This window comes from Ambystoma mexicanum, chromosome 5p, assembly GCF_040938575.1.
Source record: "Ambystoma mexicanum isolate Mex_15411 chromosome 5p, UKY_AmexF1_1, whole genome shotgun sequence".
Taxonomy (NCBI): Eukaryota; Metazoa; Chordata; class Amphibia; order Caudata; family Ambystomatidae; genus Ambystoma; species Ambystoma mexicanum.
Window position 1 is genome coordinate 465,561,115 of NC_090930.1, and position 18,000 is coordinate 465,579,114.

Sequence of the window (18,000 nt, forward strand, 5' to 3'; positions counted from 1 at the left end):
TTAGCGAACCTCCATTGATGTCCGCTGTACTCCCTGTTTTAAAAATCGCAATTAAAACAGTTGCGTTTTGCCAACTTCCTGAGTCAGTCTTATTATTGGTATAAGAGTAAAATCTGTATCCCCATCCATCCCATATAGCACTACCTCGTTCAAAAGGGCCTACAGGAGGAAGTAAGGGTATCCCTGCATTCATTAACTCCCCCGAGAGTGTAAGGGAATCCCTGCATTCATTAAAATGCTGATAATGGCTTGCGGCGACTGTCCATTACAGGTCTTTGCTGCTCGTGCACTCAACCAATACATTACAAATGAAGGGCTCGGAGAGTCACTGCCCCAGGCGTGCTGCGTGAACGGGTAGATTAAGGTTAACCTTTCTTGCTGTTCGCAATGTATTTCATTTGATTTCCTGCTGCATTTTCTGGATGAGCGCAACACTCATCTGATTCATTTGCCACACGACCAGGCAGGCATGCAGTGCTTCACATGACAACCCCAGGCACTGACAATCCTCTTCCCAACCCGAAGGAAACACAAAGAGGCAGCCATGCAGCGCAGAGAGAAGGGGCTGACCATCAGACAGCCTCACGCCGAATCTGGGACACTGGACCACAAAGGCAGTCTGCAGGATAGACATCTGCTCCCATGCTGCCCGAATACCATCCTCTGCTGGTCCTTTCACAATATTCCAGCCACAAGGAGCTTGGCTATAAAATGTCAGCACAAATATGTGGGAATTAGGGATATAAAGGCAGCCACGTGTTCTTTTTTAATAACGAGTCTTTTCCCAATTACGTACAATAGAAACTGGCAGAACATTAACTAAATAGCCATTTTAAATCTGCTGAAAATGCTGAATCATGTTGAAAACCGATACAGAAACAAACCTAGGAAAACACAACTTCAGAAGCTACTTATACATCGTCTATACCATGCTCCACGAGTCTGGCGGTAACCCTTAAATGCGGATTTGATGATTTTTGGCGCCATTACCGCCAGCGGGAAATCCGCCAGCAATAATAGCACGAAAATTCCCCATTGGGCCCAATGGGGAATGAGGAATTCCCGAATGGGCCCAATGGGGAAAGGGAACCAACCGTCCGCCAAACCCATGATCTGGCGCTAATAGCACTGGGGGGTTTGGCGGTAGTGCTAATAGCCCCAGCGGTAATAACGCCGGGGCTACCGCCCAACTCGTGATGAGGCCCAAAGAATAAAGCATAAACACATAGCCATTACCTTACACGTTATTCATAGTGTTGGTTAAAATGCATCTTTAACTTCTATATGAATCCATTCATAAATGTCTATCAGATAATCTATGTATATAATCTATGTATATAATTGGTGTATGTTCTCCAGTATATACATCATCTGTCTATCTATCTATCCATCTGTCTATCTATGTTTCCATCTTTCCTTTTTCTCTGCTGACATGTGGAACTGGGCCAATAATCCAGATGGAAACATATGTTCATGCTCACAGGTGTTCAAATGCTGTACCAACCAAGGTCTTTGAATCACCAGGAACAGCGTGTCAAGATACCTCAGGGTTAGGTGTACTTTACAAATGCCTAAATAAATAAATAAATAAATAAATAAATAAAGATGGCACGGTTGTTACGGAATCCAATTGTGAACTGAATTACAGGGGAGGGGAAAGGTTTCGATGTGCTACCTTTTACCACAACTCGACTCACTCAGGATTCGGTTATAGAGGTAAAGCAGGTAGAACTGTATCCCTCCTAGACCTCTAGCAGGCTCATGGCCCACACCCCACTCTGGGGGACATCTGCAAAACTGAAGGCTGGTAGCTGAAATCTTTTTTTTTTTTTTAAACAATAATAATCTCGGGCCTGTGCTTCGTCATTTCAAAACAGTAAAATCAGAATTGGCAATAACATCACTTCTCTGCAAAGAACAATATTTTCATTTAGTGGACAATCGCTGTATCTCTAGAGCTGTCAGAGCTGCCAAGCATTCCAATGGTCGGATCCATATGTGAGAAAGCATTGGAAATGCCAGTGGAAGTTAACCTGGAGCAGTACTCATTGAAATATAACCCCATTGTTTTTATTGCAATAGCATACTTCTTCAACTGTACCCTTTAGAAGTGATATAATTAAAGGTGCCAATAGGCACCTGTATGGGTTTTTAATCAGAGTTGACAAGGGAAATTGCTTCATATGCTTTTCTTTTAATTAATTTAATCAAACTTTAATGTATTTGATTAAAAAGATAAATGGGAAATCGGCTATAAATCTGATTCACATGGAAATTATCTGTGCGTAGAAATAGTAATTTACCACATGTATATTCAATGCTACCACAAATTATGACTGCATTTTAAACCTGCATTTTGTAATAATTTGTTATAATGGGCTCGTGCTTGGGCTCAGAAGCAAACAACAGAGAGGTCATGGTCTACGCTCCCTGAGGAGTAGGCAACATAGAATCCACAGGGCAAGGTTATATGCCTGAGTCACAAGTACGTACAGATATACCTCTCAGTTTACTGTTGTTAAACTTGGGGACTAGCTAACTGCGTTCACTTGTTTTTTTTTCTGCGCCCCTCTGTGCCTTATTCTTTCACTAGCCCACTTCTGGGACACTCTTTCCTGTTCCTCCCTGCCCGTCCCCGGTGTCTCCCACCTTCATTCTGATTACGCCTTAGGCCTGCTTTGTGTTTTCAGAGGGTCTAGCCATCGCTGTGTACCGCAGCAGCCACTTTGCTGCACAAATTCTTTGACTGAGTGCCACCTGATGTAAATTGTTAACCTTGGGGACTAGCCAACTGCTTTTACTTGTTTTTTGTTTCTGCGCACCCCGGCACCTTATTTTTTCACTAGCCTGCTTCTGGGCCACTGCTTTTCCTGTTCCTTCCTGCCTGCCCCCGGTGCCTCCCATCTTCTTTCTGAATGGGCCTTAGGCCCGCTTTGTGTTTTCAGAGGAGGTAGCATTTTCTGTGCACCACCACAGCCACTTTGCTGTGTTAATTCCTTGGGTGAGTGCCACCAAAAGTAAACTGTTAAACTTGGGGACTAGTCAACTGCTTTTACTTACTTTTTGTTTCTGCACACCAAAGCAACGTATTCTTTCACTAGCCCAATTCCTGTATTTCCTGGTCCTCCCTGCCCGCCCCCTGTGCCTCCCACCTTCATTCTGATTGAGCCTTAGGCCGTTTTGTATTTTCAGAAGGTACTTCCCTTACTGTACACCGCCAGAGAGAATTTGCTGTGTGAATTACTTGGATGAGTGCCACCTGATGTAAATTGTTAAAGTTGGTGACTAGCCAACTGCTTTTACTTGTTTTTGGTTTCTGCACACCTCAGCGGCATATTCTTTTACTAGCCCACTTCTGGGCCGCTGTATTTCCTGTTCCTCCCTGCAGGCCCCGGTGCCTCCCACCTTCATTCTGATTGGACTTAGGCCCTCTTTTAGGACCTCCACCCAAGGCAGCCCCAGTGCCCGGGCAGCCCCCTGTGGCTAAGGACCCTGACTCAAAGGGCAGCTCCTTCATTAGCAGCTTCAGATTGTGTTTGCCTGTGTTCGCTGGTGGAGCATGCAACGCAGCCGTCAACCAGCAGATACTGAAAAGGTAAAAAGTTGTGTGCAGGGGGAGCAGCCATTACTGCTCCCTATTTAACTGTCCCTCCTTTCTTAGCACAATCAAGAACTACAGACAGACTACCCCTCTCTTAAGTGCCTTTAGTGAAAACCTTGCAGTGAATCATACTTATCTGTTTATATGCTAAACAGATCAATCAGCACATTGTACAAATACACCATTTCTTAGTATCCAAAAAAACATGTATATTTATTTCACCTTTCCCTTTTCTTTTTGTAAAAAACAGCTAAAAAAATCATGTGGTCACTTATATCAAAAACCATAAATCATAAAGAACACACATTCCATTAGACTAGAACATTTTGTGGGTTATCACATCATAATAGACATTTTTGGTTTTTTGTAGGCCTATTTTTTAACATATAACAAACATTTTCAAACATTTACTTTGAAAAACCTGTGGATAAAATTGTAAATAATTGGGGATGTGGACCAATAGATCATACAGTCAAGCACTTGTTTATATATACATTCGTGAAAAAAACGTTGTTAAAGGGGCGTTATGGTTAAGTTGCGCTACTAAAAACCTATGAAATTCAGTGAAAAAAACGTTGTTAAAGGGACGTTATGGTTCCAAGTAAAACTGAAAAACCCCTGAATTTCACCAGTTATGGTAAGCTAAGCAACCATAACTCGCGCTACCACCGTGCACTCCTAAGACTAACACCCAGGACATCAAAGATGACATCACAAATGTCATTGATGACATCACATGTCTGGCTCCCTCTTCTTTCCTTTACTGACATATGTAGGCCAGTAACAGTCAGGAACTAAAAATTCAAAAAGTACTACATTTGTAGACTTATACTTCAAATAAGTTCTCACAGCATATGAAACATATACATAGGGGAAAGCATAGACATGGAAGACAGCAATGTTTTCTATGTATGAGGATGATCAGTGAAGGTATCAACAGTTATTTTTATAGTTCTGCTGTTTCTTTATTACTGTACCTTCCCTGGATATGCTCATACTTGTATACATTGTACTCACACTACTTTCCTTAGGGTCTACTCACATTATGTGATAGTTATACATAGGGAAGTAGTAGTTTTGAACCAGAGCAATCATTTCTATGCATGAAGATAATCAGTTACGTTATGAAGATTGTCTGGTAATACTGCTGTTTTTTGTTTACCTCATTCTCCCTGTATATGCTCATATTTGTATGTGTTGTTGTCTGTTTGTGTTTTGTTGGCAATAATGCAATTATGTAGTAAGTGGCTTTTATTAGGTACTTATTAGTTGTTTCACAGTACGCTAAACCCTAATAAGAAAGCTTTTATCATTTCACTATTCCACATGGCAAGATTATTAATATTACACCTCCATCATGTATGCTGCACACAATGCCTACGGTTCAACATGAGTAGCTCAGTATACTGTAAAGAACATTATAATAGAATGCTATTTATATCAATGCATTGCTTAATGCATTACGTACCTCATGACATTTATTCTAATGATCCTTGACACTTTATCAACATTACAATAAGAATCCCTTGAACAGACTTTTCATGAAAAGTAAATGCATATGTGATGTCATCAGTGATGTCATCAATGACATTTGTGATGTAATCTTTGATGTCCTCGGTGTTAGTCTTAACAGTGCACGGTGGTAGTGCGAGTTATGGTTGCGTAGATTACCATAACTGGCGAATTTCAGGTGGTTTTCAGTTTTACTTGGAACCATAACGTCCATTTAACACAGTTTTTTCACTGAATTTCATAGGTTTTTAGTAGCGCAATTTAACCATAATGTCCCTTTAACAACGTTTTTTTCACTGAATATAAATATAGATAATGGAAATGTGATAAATGTTTACTAAGACTCCCTTACCTTACATTTATATAACATAGAATATACTAAATCCCATGTCCTGCTAGTGATTTTGATGTCCGTGGACATGCGCATGTCCGCGGGCGGACGCGGTCACCATCAGCACTATCCAAAAACTCAGGGGTTAGCTTACATTATTGTATCATACAATAAAAACACCAAACATATTCAAAAAGCACCACATAAATACATTACATTTAATAATAAATAGGAAGTGGAAACTGTATATGTAACACACCAACCATCCACTGAAGTAGCATTTCCAATATAATGGAATATACCAAAACAAAATAAATATGCCTCCAACTAAATTACCTCACAGAAACTGTGCAGCAAGAAGCAAGAGCATACTTACACAGCACTAACAGCACAAGTTTGTAAAAAAGTAGTAACTACACTACATTTATTTCATATACTTATCCATTTTCTGTATTATGTACACTAAAACTAATATTTTGTTTTTTTAAATAGAAATATCCAGTACTTTGGAACGGCTGGAAGAAAATTTCCCACAAGAGGAAATGAGTGAAGACAGTGATAATAATGGTAGACACAACATTTCTCTATATAAGCCAATTGATAATCATTACTTTATGTGTACTTAACACAGTTTTTTAACAGACCAGATAACCAATAAAAATAATGTACCAAAAGAGATAATAGAAGATCCTCTGAAAGGAATGGAACTAAAAATGGATTTGTTAATGCAACACTTCAATCAACTAAAAGAGTGTGTTGTGGACCACATTAAAGAAAACAATAAATACCATTGTCCCACATGTACCTGTTCCCCCTCTCCATGTCCCGGCCAACTATCCCCAAACCCTCCTCACCAAGAAATACGTTACGATGAGACTTTCATCCCTTCCTCCCCTCCCATACTTCATGTCCAAACCCCTAATTCCCCTGTATTTGTTTCAGTTTCTGCTTCTCCCTCTCTTTCCTAATTTTTCTACTGTTAAACAATAATAAAATTTTAAGTGTTTCTTACTATATGCCCGGCCCTAATTTTTTTTAAAAAAAAGGCAGTCAGGGTGTCTGCGGACAGTGCGGCTGTCCAAGAAGTCCTCAATTAACACAAATGGGGGTGTCCTAAGGACACTATACCTGTTCATACTGTCCATAATTAAAATGGAGGTGTCCGTAGAACACACATGATGTCCGTCTGTCCGTAATTAACCAAAATGGGGGTGTCCTAAGGACAATATACCTGTTTGTACTGTTCGTTATTGAAATGGGGATGTCCTCAGAACACACAAGCAGGGGCGGACTGGCCTATAGGGCACTCTGGAGATTTCCCGGTGGGCCTCTGCACTCTGGGCCTCTTTTGTGTGGTATTTCCAAATGTTCTCATAGGAAAAGCATTGGGCTTGCTGAAAATGTGTCATATGGGGCCACTTTGGACATTATTTCCAGGGCCTCTTTTGGTCCCCAGTCATTATTTCCAGGGCCTCTTTTAGTTCCCAATCCACCCCTGCACACAAGATGTCCGCTTGTCCGCAATTAAACCAAATGGGGGTGTCCTAAGGACAATATACCTGTTCATACTGTTCGTAATTAAAATGGAGGTGTCCTTAGAACACAGAAGATATCTGCATGTCCGCAATCACCCAAAATGGGGGTGTCCTAAGAATACCCCCGCTGTTCGTAATGTCCGCAACCAGAATGAAAATATCCATAGAACACATATCCCGTCCGCCTGTCCGCAAAGTTTTGATGCACATTTATTTTATTCGGGGACTTCAACATTGTTTGTAAAACACCCACGCACATGCACATCACACACTTGAGTCCTACGAACATTGCGCTTCTCCACAACTGTCCGCTGCATGTGTGTTACACTTTTAATTAGTTCGGGGACCCGAACACTGTCCGTAGGACACCCACACGCATGCGCACAACCATCACTGCGCATTTGGTGTCCTGTAGACAACGTCCCATGTGCGAACATGTCCGCGATGTCATCATGTGACCGCACCCACGTTGAGCATGTGTCCTTATTTGCGGACACTGTCCGGGCTCCCAAACAGTTAAAAGGTGCTTTATTGAGCAACCCAAGGTATTTTACAGTACAAGTTCACCATTGCACATGTTCCAGACAATGTCCCTGCCGATCTACATACTTTTTGGAACTTTTTGAGCTTGTTCTTGGTGTTCGCGTCCCATGTGCGAACGTGTCCGCGATGTCATCATGTGACCGCACCCACGTTGAGCATGTGTCCTTATTTGCGGACACTGTCCGGGCCCCCAAACAGTTAAAAGGTGCTTTTTTGAGCAACCCAAGGTATTTTACAGTACAAGTTCACCATTGCACATGTTCCAGACAATGTCCCTGCCGATCTACATACTTTTTGGAACTTTTTGAGCTTGTTCTTGGTGTTCGAAGTGTTCGGGGATGGGGCGGGTGTCCGCGAAGCGTGCCCCAGCACCCCTATAAAAGGCCACACCCCAGAGCTGATCCTCATTCTGCTTTTGGTTTTCCAAGATTTACAACAGGACAATTGTGCAGGTTGCTGTTCTTGGTTCCTGGTTCCTAGTTCCTGGTTATTAATCTTCCAGATGGCATCCCAAATTACTTCTGCTGCTACTGCCTCTGCATCGGCACCCCCACACCCTCCACCACCACCACCATGTCCCCAAGGGCCTGCAGAGGGAACAGGTGTGAGGATTCAGAGGTGACGGATGAAGAGGATGAAGAGGATGAGGTAGTGGAAATCCCTACTACTAGCACTCATCGTGAGTCTTGGGTGTGGGAGTTATTTACCACCGTTGATGGAAAGTCAAAAGCTCAAGCGAACAAGGTGATCTGTACTCAGTGCCACATGGTGCTGAGTCGTGGCAAGCCTGGTTCTTATAGCTTTGGTACTACATCAATGAAGTGACACCTAAAGTCATTCCACAGTGGGGCTATTCATAAGGTTGTACCTTGCGATAAACGTAGTAGGTTGAGTTCCTCTGCAGCATCCTCTGTTTCCACTCCTGTCACCACAAAAGACACTCCTGTGGGATGCTCCAGCTGCCTCACAGGCCATTCAAGATGCTGTTGAACCTTACCTTACGAGGGTCACAATATTGTGCATGTACTGCGATGCTGTACTCTGCAGGGGCGAGAACCTTCGGACTGCTTTCAAGACTGCAGTCAAGGAGCATCAGAAGGTCTGCGACCTACCTGAATAAGGCCCACCCTACATCTTGCTCTCTCCACTTGCCCTTTCTTATCCCCGTGGTTGGTGTCCCTTCCCTACCCTCCTTTCCCCTCCTTTCCTTGTGTGTCGTGTTTAAAAAACCCAAAAAATATAAATCAACAAAAACAAAAAAGAACAAAGGCTCTTATCAGAGCCGCCTTTCACAGTTTAAAAACAGAAGTGACAAATAAATAGTGCAGGGCCCTGTGCATTTTTAGAAGTCCGAGGACATCTAAATTTTGTGCAGGGCTGCCCTGTCACAACCATTGCACTTTTCTCTGGGAGAAAGTGGTGGCTCTGAAAAGAGCCTTTTTGTGGTGTTTTTTTGTGTTTCAAAAACTTCAAATGGTCACCACCTACGGCAAAATGGATTGCTGTAATTCCAAAAAAGGTCGCAATGCATTTTGTATATTTCGCAGAAAAATCTGATTGCCGGCATAAGGAAGATGTACTCCATCGCTGCGAAAAATGTGTGTGCTAGAAAAACACCTTTTATTTTGTATTTTTTTTTTCCTCCAAGAATCTTCACATTAGCTTCTCCAAAGTAAGCATTATGTTCCAAAACAGCATGGCATTTCCCATAAAAGATAAAGAAATGCCATCTTCTTTAAAATAAACAACATTACCAGAATCAATTATTACAAAAGAACATACTAGCCCTAAGCATGAAAACAAACATGCCTCGGTTGATTGCACACATAGCAATATTTTGCTGAGGATAAAGCAAAGCAAAAGTAGAGCAAATCAAAATAAAAGTGTCCAAAATAAACCTCCATCTCTAGCAGATTTTGTACAAAAAGTTCAGACAAAACAGCTAATACAGTCATTATGCAAAACAAACAAGCTTCCAGTATAGAAACGTTCCCTCCTCTATCAAAATGTAAAACCAAACAGAAAGTGATTAACATGACTTCAGCTACCACTACTGCTAATGCTGCACCTATAAATCTTGATGTAGGGGCAAGTAAGCATACCAAAAAGAATGTTTTACAAAAAAAGTTCCACCACAGAGACCTTCAGAACCTTTTACAATCAGAGAATTCATGCACAACCCTTAAAGCCTACCGTAGAAAATAAATCCTAGAAGCTCTCGTAGACAGTGCAATCCTTCTCAAAAGGAAGTTATTTATTTTAGTTTTAAACAGGATGATACCACTAACAAAACTAACTACAAAAAAGACTTCTCAAAAAACGGAATACCAACAAAAATAGTTACTTAAACATCTGTGCAGGTGAATGGAGTCACACCACGACCACAGAACCATATTTTAATGAAGAAGCAGATTAACAAAAGCAAACAAACCCAATTGCCATACATAGCAGTGGACGAGCGTATGAAAAACCTACTAACACTATTATGGAACAAGAAACTCTGCTCACAAAAATATCCACAGAAAACTCAGTATCACTTCCCCATTCTCCTCAACCAAAACATCCAGACTACAAATGGCCGTGCACATCAATGTGTAACATTGCCGAAAACACTTTCAAATCGTCACTCCAGTTCCTCAATCAGTATGTAAAAAGCAAAGGCAAAATCAAAATGAAACTACTACAAAATATGGATGCCTGTCAGGGTGCAAATACACAGGACTACAAGGACATTCATTAGCCTGCATTTCAGAACCAATTTGCAAAAGCACCTTCCATCATATCAAACTGATATCAACACATCATTCAACTATAAGAAATCTAGTCCAAAAACTCTACTATGCTAAAAGTCCTGGTTTAGCACTAGCCAATTTAAATAACAACCTTCTACATGGTACAGCCAAGCAACTACTCGAAAAAACATAGCATATCCAGAGAAAATATTTTAGAATTGAAAGCCACTTGCAAAATGAAATAGATGTACAACAAACTAGCAACTACAGTACAAATAGCAACCTTCGATTAAACACATACAAAAAAGAAATAGTAAAGTTTAAAAGTACCTCAGCTGAAGTACCAAACCATGTATGTGTGTGTTGCCGCAGGACTTCTCATAAAAGTACCACAAAAACTATAGATATAAGGTACAAAATAGAAGACAATGAAGATTCCAAATGGTTCCAATTAGCTCTCTACCTTATAGCAGAAAACAAATACGACATTACTGACCCCTTAATACTTTGCAATTACTGGACTGCAAAACATGACAACAACCAAACACATTCACGTGCTATCACAAATAACTTGGAATTATTCCCACTACCAAAACCCCTGCAACAGCTAAATTTATATGAGAACATCATAATTCAAACAGTACACCCATTTCAAGCAATAAAACGCCTCCAACCAAAAACAGCAAAATTACCTCCCTCTGAATTAGTCAAAGGCATTTGTGGCAAAGTAGTTTATTTACCATTAGATCTCAAAGAAAATGTACACACTCTAGGAGTATAACGGCCAATAGATCCATCTTTAATTGTCTTAGTAAATGGCGTACCTACAAAAGACAAAATAATTTGGCAACAACTCGTGGATTTACATAAAGTTAGACAAGCCCTGCAATATCTAAAAAACAACAATGAATACTACAAATAAATTAATATTGAAGAAAACTTGAGAGAAACCATTGAAATAATTCAAGAGTCACCAGAAACTGGTCAATTTGAACTTCTAAATCCTGCTACAGAATCCAATATTTTAGACCATTATACAATTCATCCTTTACACTCTAAAGACACTATAGATGATGCACTGGAAACGTACCAAATGTGACAAGCAATCAGCATATGGGAAAAAAGTATAGAAGCACAGGACTTTCCTCTACTCTTTCCTACTTTAAAAGGAGGAAGATACGATGATAGACCCACACAGATAACAGCATCAGAATATTGTCCTCTACAAATGTATTCTGATGACCCCAGATTCAGACAAAACGTTGAATACATATTCCACCTTCTCTTTGAAAGTGAACTAGCAACTCTATGCTAAGGAGTTGCACACACATTAAAATCAGGTACCCATTTTCAAAATATGTCAGCTACGCAATTATTACAAAAAGTGCAAGAAAAAGATGAGGTTTTACAGTCAAGTATCACAGCGTCCCAGAGATGTACGCTGTATGATAAGAAACCTTGGCTCACCCACTTGGTTTGTTACATTAAGTTGTGCAGAATATGCATCGGAAGATTCACACGATTTCCTATGCATAGCAAACAAAAATAAAACAAGATATATATAATAACACCAGGAGAACTCTGCTTTCTAGATCCTGTAAATGTACCAAGATATTCCCATCATCGCTATGCTACACTTTATTTGTAATAAGACTGTTCCTCCCCTCAGAGAAGTTCAATACTTCTTTTGGAGTAAAGAATACCAAGCCAGAGGAGCACCACACATCCACATGCTATTATGCATTAAAGATGCTCCGAAATTTGGTCAGGACAGTGATGCCACTGTTTTGCAGTTCATCCCAAAATATGTCACTTGTGAAATCCCTTCACAAACAACACATGGTGAACTTCATGCACACATTTTACAATTTCAAAGACACAAATGTTGGAAATATTGTTGTCACAAATATTTTAAAAAAGGGAAATACTACACCAAATGCTGTTTTGGTTTCCCTAGACCAGTTTTAGCAACAGGTCAAGTAAACAACTTCATGTCTTCAGTCAGACATAGTGTCAAAGGTAAATCACCTAAGAACAGATATTACATAAAAAGAGCAGAATCAAAATACATCAATGATTACAATGCAGTCATTGCCCTCCTATGGAATGCAAACATAGATGTGCAGTACATTGCAGACAATTCCACTGCAGTTGCACAATATGTCACTGCCTACTTAACCAAAGCAAAAAAAACAGAGCTTCAGAACCTCTGGGATGACATATCATCTGACAAAACACTATCAAAGAAATTGTACAACCTAGGCATAAAAATGCACTCTCGTAGAGAATGTGGCTGCTACGAAGCTGTAGACCGTTTAACCGGTACTGCCTTGTATGGAAAATCTGACAATGTAGTATGGCTAAGTCTTGTTCCTGCTAACTCTAGAAAAAGAGTTCTCAAATCATATGAGGCCATAGAAACAATAGCCAAAAATTACCCCAACAGCCAAGACATTTTGAAAAACAATTTACTAGACATATACTACCCAAACAGGAGTGCCACTTTGGAAACCATGTGTCTCTACCACATAGCCCAAAACTTCCCATACAAAAATAATGTTACACCAGATGAAAAGTAAGGTAGATAGAGAGTGGTAAATTGTGAAGGCAGCTTAGTGAAACTTACCAAACGCAGCTTAATTAATCATATCAAATTGTCATTAAAAACTCCTCAACATAAAGAACTGTATTACATGTCCCTGCTACAACTTTTTAAACCATGGAGAAAAGAAGAAGAGTTACTGGATACATATGGCTCTTATGAAGACGCTTTCAAAGCAAATGAAAGCACTATAACAGACGTAGACTTTACACAGTACAAAACAATGTTGCACAATGAACAGCAACACGAAGAAGAACTCCAGGTCCAACTACAGGTGGACACTCCTGAAAGTAGTCAACCTTCTGTAAGAGGAAGCCATGAACCACTTGGACAGCCACTGATAGCAAATGAGGCAGAATTCGTCATGATAGAAGTAGAAAACACAATGGGCTTCATTATGACCGTGGCGGTCCGGAAATAACGGTGGCGGTAAACCCGCCGCCACCGTTGTTTCCGGACCGCCTGATCCCGACCCCTACAGGCGGGAGGTGATGTTCCCGCCAGGTCTGACCTGGCGGGTTTAACACCGCCCGCCTGCAGGCGGACGAGGAAACACCGGCAGCATTACAAGATGCTGCCGGTGTTTCTATGATCCCGATTCCCATTGAGTCCCATAGGACTCAATGGGAATGGGGATTTACACCATTTCGCCTCCGTGATTCCCGGAAAACCGGGGTTGTGATGCCCCGGTAATTCCGGGAATCACGGAGGCGGAATGGTAATACGAGTCCGGCGTTAACCAGGCGGTTTTACCGCCTAGGTTAACGCTTGACTCGTAATGAGGCCCAATGTGTCAGTATGAACAAGCTACAGAAGACTTCGCTGTACTGGAATCACAACTGAACAATGAGCAGCGTAGCATTTTCCAAGAAATAACAAAACAAATTGAACATGGTGTAGAACATGAAAATAAAAACTGTACCTGTCAAGACTACAAACCTATACTGCTATATGTGAGTGGTAAAGCTGGTTCAGGCAAAACATTCTTAATCAAAATCATCAGCAAGTTCCTTCAACAAGTGACAAACAACAAACTGTCAGCTCTTGTAACTGCCCCCACAGTTTTAGCTGCCTAAAACATAGGCAGTGTCACTTTACACTGATTACTACTCCTTCCAGTAGAACACCAAAACAAATTAGACTATCACAAACTTTCCACAGAAGCTGCAATGGAACTACGCAGAGTTTTCAAACAAATGAAAATGCTGCTAATAGATGAGGAGAGCCTGGTCTCCAACCTAATGTTGGCTTGATTCACCTCAGATTACAAGAAGTCCTCAAAACAGACTATGAACAGCTCTTTGGAGGAAAACGCATTATTGTTTTTTGAGATCTTCTTCAATTGACACCAGTGAAAGCTGAACCTATTTTTAAAACCTTAGGACACAAACTGTGCCGTAAAACTCTTGGCAGCATAGGAAATGTCAACCTTTGGCAACATTTCCAATACAGAGAATTAACAGAAAACATGTGCCATTCTGCAGAACTCACATACGCCAACATTTTAAAAAGTATTAGAGTTGGTGTCTCAAGAAGCACAAGCAATATTAAAAACCAGGCACATCCATGCACTCTATGGCCATAACTCATGTGCTACTGATGTCGTGGAACAACTAGCACACAAAAATGTCAATTGTATGTCCTTGATGCCAACTCTTGAAAGCTGTTCAAAATTCAATGAAACAAGGTTGAAAAAAGAAATGCAACCAATAATTTGCTCCACAGATAAACTGGACGTTGCATGGTATGACACTACCCATCTGTCAACAAGCCACAACAAGACTAAATACTCTACAAAACTCTATCTCCAACACAACTGGTTTGGAGAAAATATTAAAATGATCTTTAAACTGTAGAGTAATGCTTAAAGGTAACCATGACGTGGAGCAAGGACTAGTTAATGGAGCACTTGGTAAGTTGTTGGCTTTCAAACATACCCACGTGACAACAACATTCAATTTGTCAATATTCTCTTTGACAAACTATCAGAAGTTAAAAGGATAGGACGGTCAACAGCCCGCTTGCTTCTTTTCAAAGACATGTATGTACGCAGAGAACAATTTTCACGAACTCTAGCATACGCAGTTACCATTCACAAATCACAAGGTCTTACCCTAGATAAAGCATTAACAGATATTGGTAGCACAGTCTTTAAAGCAGGCATGTGCTATGTAGCACTATCACGCTTACGTACACTTGACGGGCTATTTCTAATCAACTTTGATGCAAGTAAAGTAAATGCAGATATTCCTTGCATTCTAGAATACAATAGGCTGTGTTCACTCCACACCCCCCATCTAAAAACCTATCCTGTTCCACAAAAAGCAAAACGTTGTAAAAGAAAACTACTTGAAACTGAAATAATACAGGATACCACTGCAATTCCTCCAAAGAAAAAAAAAGAAACTAATACTTCATCAAGTACCACAACCAAAGAAGAATCTACTGGTCAAAGTAACTCAACTACTTCTTCAAAGAAGCAACAAACACTCCGAACAAATGACTTCGACACAGAACTGTCAGGTCCATTCAAATTTTCAAATATAACTGCTGTAAATTGTTACGCAAATGTAGCAATAAATATTCTATTCCAATCGCCACCAATTATTGAGAACATTTACTTACACAGTACAGACCAATTGTGTTTGCAAATGTTAGTACTTCATAGAAATGCAACCAACAATCCTGACAACACTTACAGTGTTCATGGAATAAGACAAGAATTGGACTACTGTGCTGGAATTGTCAAATTCACCACAAACTCACAAGAAGATCCACAAGAATTTCTAATGTACTTACTACAAGTACTGGAAAACAAAAACATACCTATAAATGAAATCTTTCAGATTTCATACATGTGGAAAGATACATGAACTCTCTGCAACCATGTGGCACAGGAACAAGTCCCTAATGAACGCTTTGTGTATGTATCCATACCTAACTGTGAATCCATTCCATTTCAGCAACTTGTACAAAATACAAAACATGTCAGATTATGTACTACCTGCAATTCAGATAATCCCTCCACCTTACAAATACAGGCACATAGTAAATATGCAATAGTAATGCTTTTACGTTACAATGCAGATGGTACCAAAAACAACTGTAAGCTGACTGGATTCACACATGGTCAAGTATCACTTGGTAAGAAAACCTTCACAACAATAGGTATAATCTACCACGCAGGAGCCACAACCAACGCAGGTCACTACACTGCATATATAAAAAAGAATTGTGGATGGTTCGAATGTAATGATAGTACCATTGCTCTAAAGTAGAGATTGCCAACAAATCTTGTAAACGCTTACTTAATATTCTTAAAACCAAAATTTTATACATAATCTGTGTATGAACATAAGCAAAACTTCAACTTCAAAACTGAGCGCAGTTAGAGTATGCCAACAGGTATCTCACTGCCCCAAGATTCTGCAAAAAGAAAACAGATAAATAAATACCACTAAAATCAAACAAGGAATATACAGTTAGAATACGCCAACAGGTATCTAACTGCCCCAAAAAATCTGCAACAAGCAAACAGATAAACAACTACTACTAAAATCAAACAAGAAATATACAGTTAGAATACGCCAACAGGTATATAACTGCCCCAAAATCTGCTACAACCCAACAGATAGATGAATAGCATACAAGTAGAAATAAACAATTAGAATACGCCAACCGGTATTTAATTGCCCCAAAAATCTGCAACAAGCCAACAGATAGAAGATTAGCAAGAAACAAGAAATAAACAGTAAAACAATGAAAGAAATATATTGTACCACAACATAGAAGTTTTTTTTTAATCCAGAATGGATTTTTCCCACAGACTCAATGATTTAGAAAACAAACACAGAAACAAATTGCGCAGTACACTGGTTTGAACTATCGTACTTGTAAAGTACTAAATATGAGGGTAAACAAAATACAGAAATGTCTATAATGCAATGCAATAACTCATTATGAACTACCTGCTCTAACATATGATCTTTTCTTTTATCACAAAGATCGAAAAAGTATGTCTGGTCCAGTTACCCATGTCATGAAAAAACTGCATACAACCACAAAAGACTCAGGGCCTCATTACACGGAAGGCGGTAATCCAGGGTGCTGTTAGCACCCTGGACCATGCCGGTAAATTACGGGCACCGCCTTGGTGGAAAGGGGAATTACCGCCCTATTCCAAGGTTGGCGGGGCGATAATTCCCCCTTCCACCATTGCCCTTCCCCATTCCCATTTTTGCCCCATAGGGCATAATGGGAATGGGGAAGGAGCTAATTACGGCACCGCAATTTTGCGGTGCCGTAATTAGCACCAAGGTCCCTTAGCGGGTTGGTTTTTAACGCCTGCAAAAAGCAGGCGTTAAAGCACCAACCCGCTAAGGGACCTCGTAGTAAGGCGGTAATGGTTAACGGTCACCGTTACCATTAACGGTGGCCGTTAACCATTACCGCCTTCCGTGTAATGAGGCCCTCAATCAGTAAGTATACAATAAATAGACTCAGAAACACTGCAGTCCTTGTTACAAACTCCACAATCTTAACTGCATAGCCTAGCCAGGACGTCACATACAAACTCTACAAATTAAACCATGCACAAACTTTTGGGTTCTGGATATTTGATGGGTGTTTGATTCTATGGGCCTCATTACACGGTAGGCAGAGGACCAAGGTGCTATTAGCACCTTGGTCCATGGCGGTAAAATACCGGCACCGCCTTGGTGGAAAGGGGAATAACCGCCCTATTCCAAGGTTGGCGGGGCGGTAATTCCCCCTTCCCCCATTGCCCTTCCCCATTCCCATTTTCCATTTTTGCCCCATAGGGCTCTATGGGAATGGGGAAGGCGCTAATTACGGTGCCGCAAATTGCGGTAACGTAATTAGCACCCTGGTCCCTTTGCGGGTTGGTTTTTAACGCCTGCTAAATAGCAGGCGTTAAAGTACCTACCCGCAAAGGGACCTTGTAGTAAGGTGGTAAGGGTTTACTGGTACCGGTGCCCTTACTGGTACCGGTAAACCCTTACCGCCATCCGTGTAATGAGGCCCTATGTGTGTGTTATGCTGCGATGGTTGTGGCCAGGGTCTAGACTCTTGGGTGCATGGCCTACGGCCTACGGCCTTTGGCCATGCACCCAAGACTCTAGGCC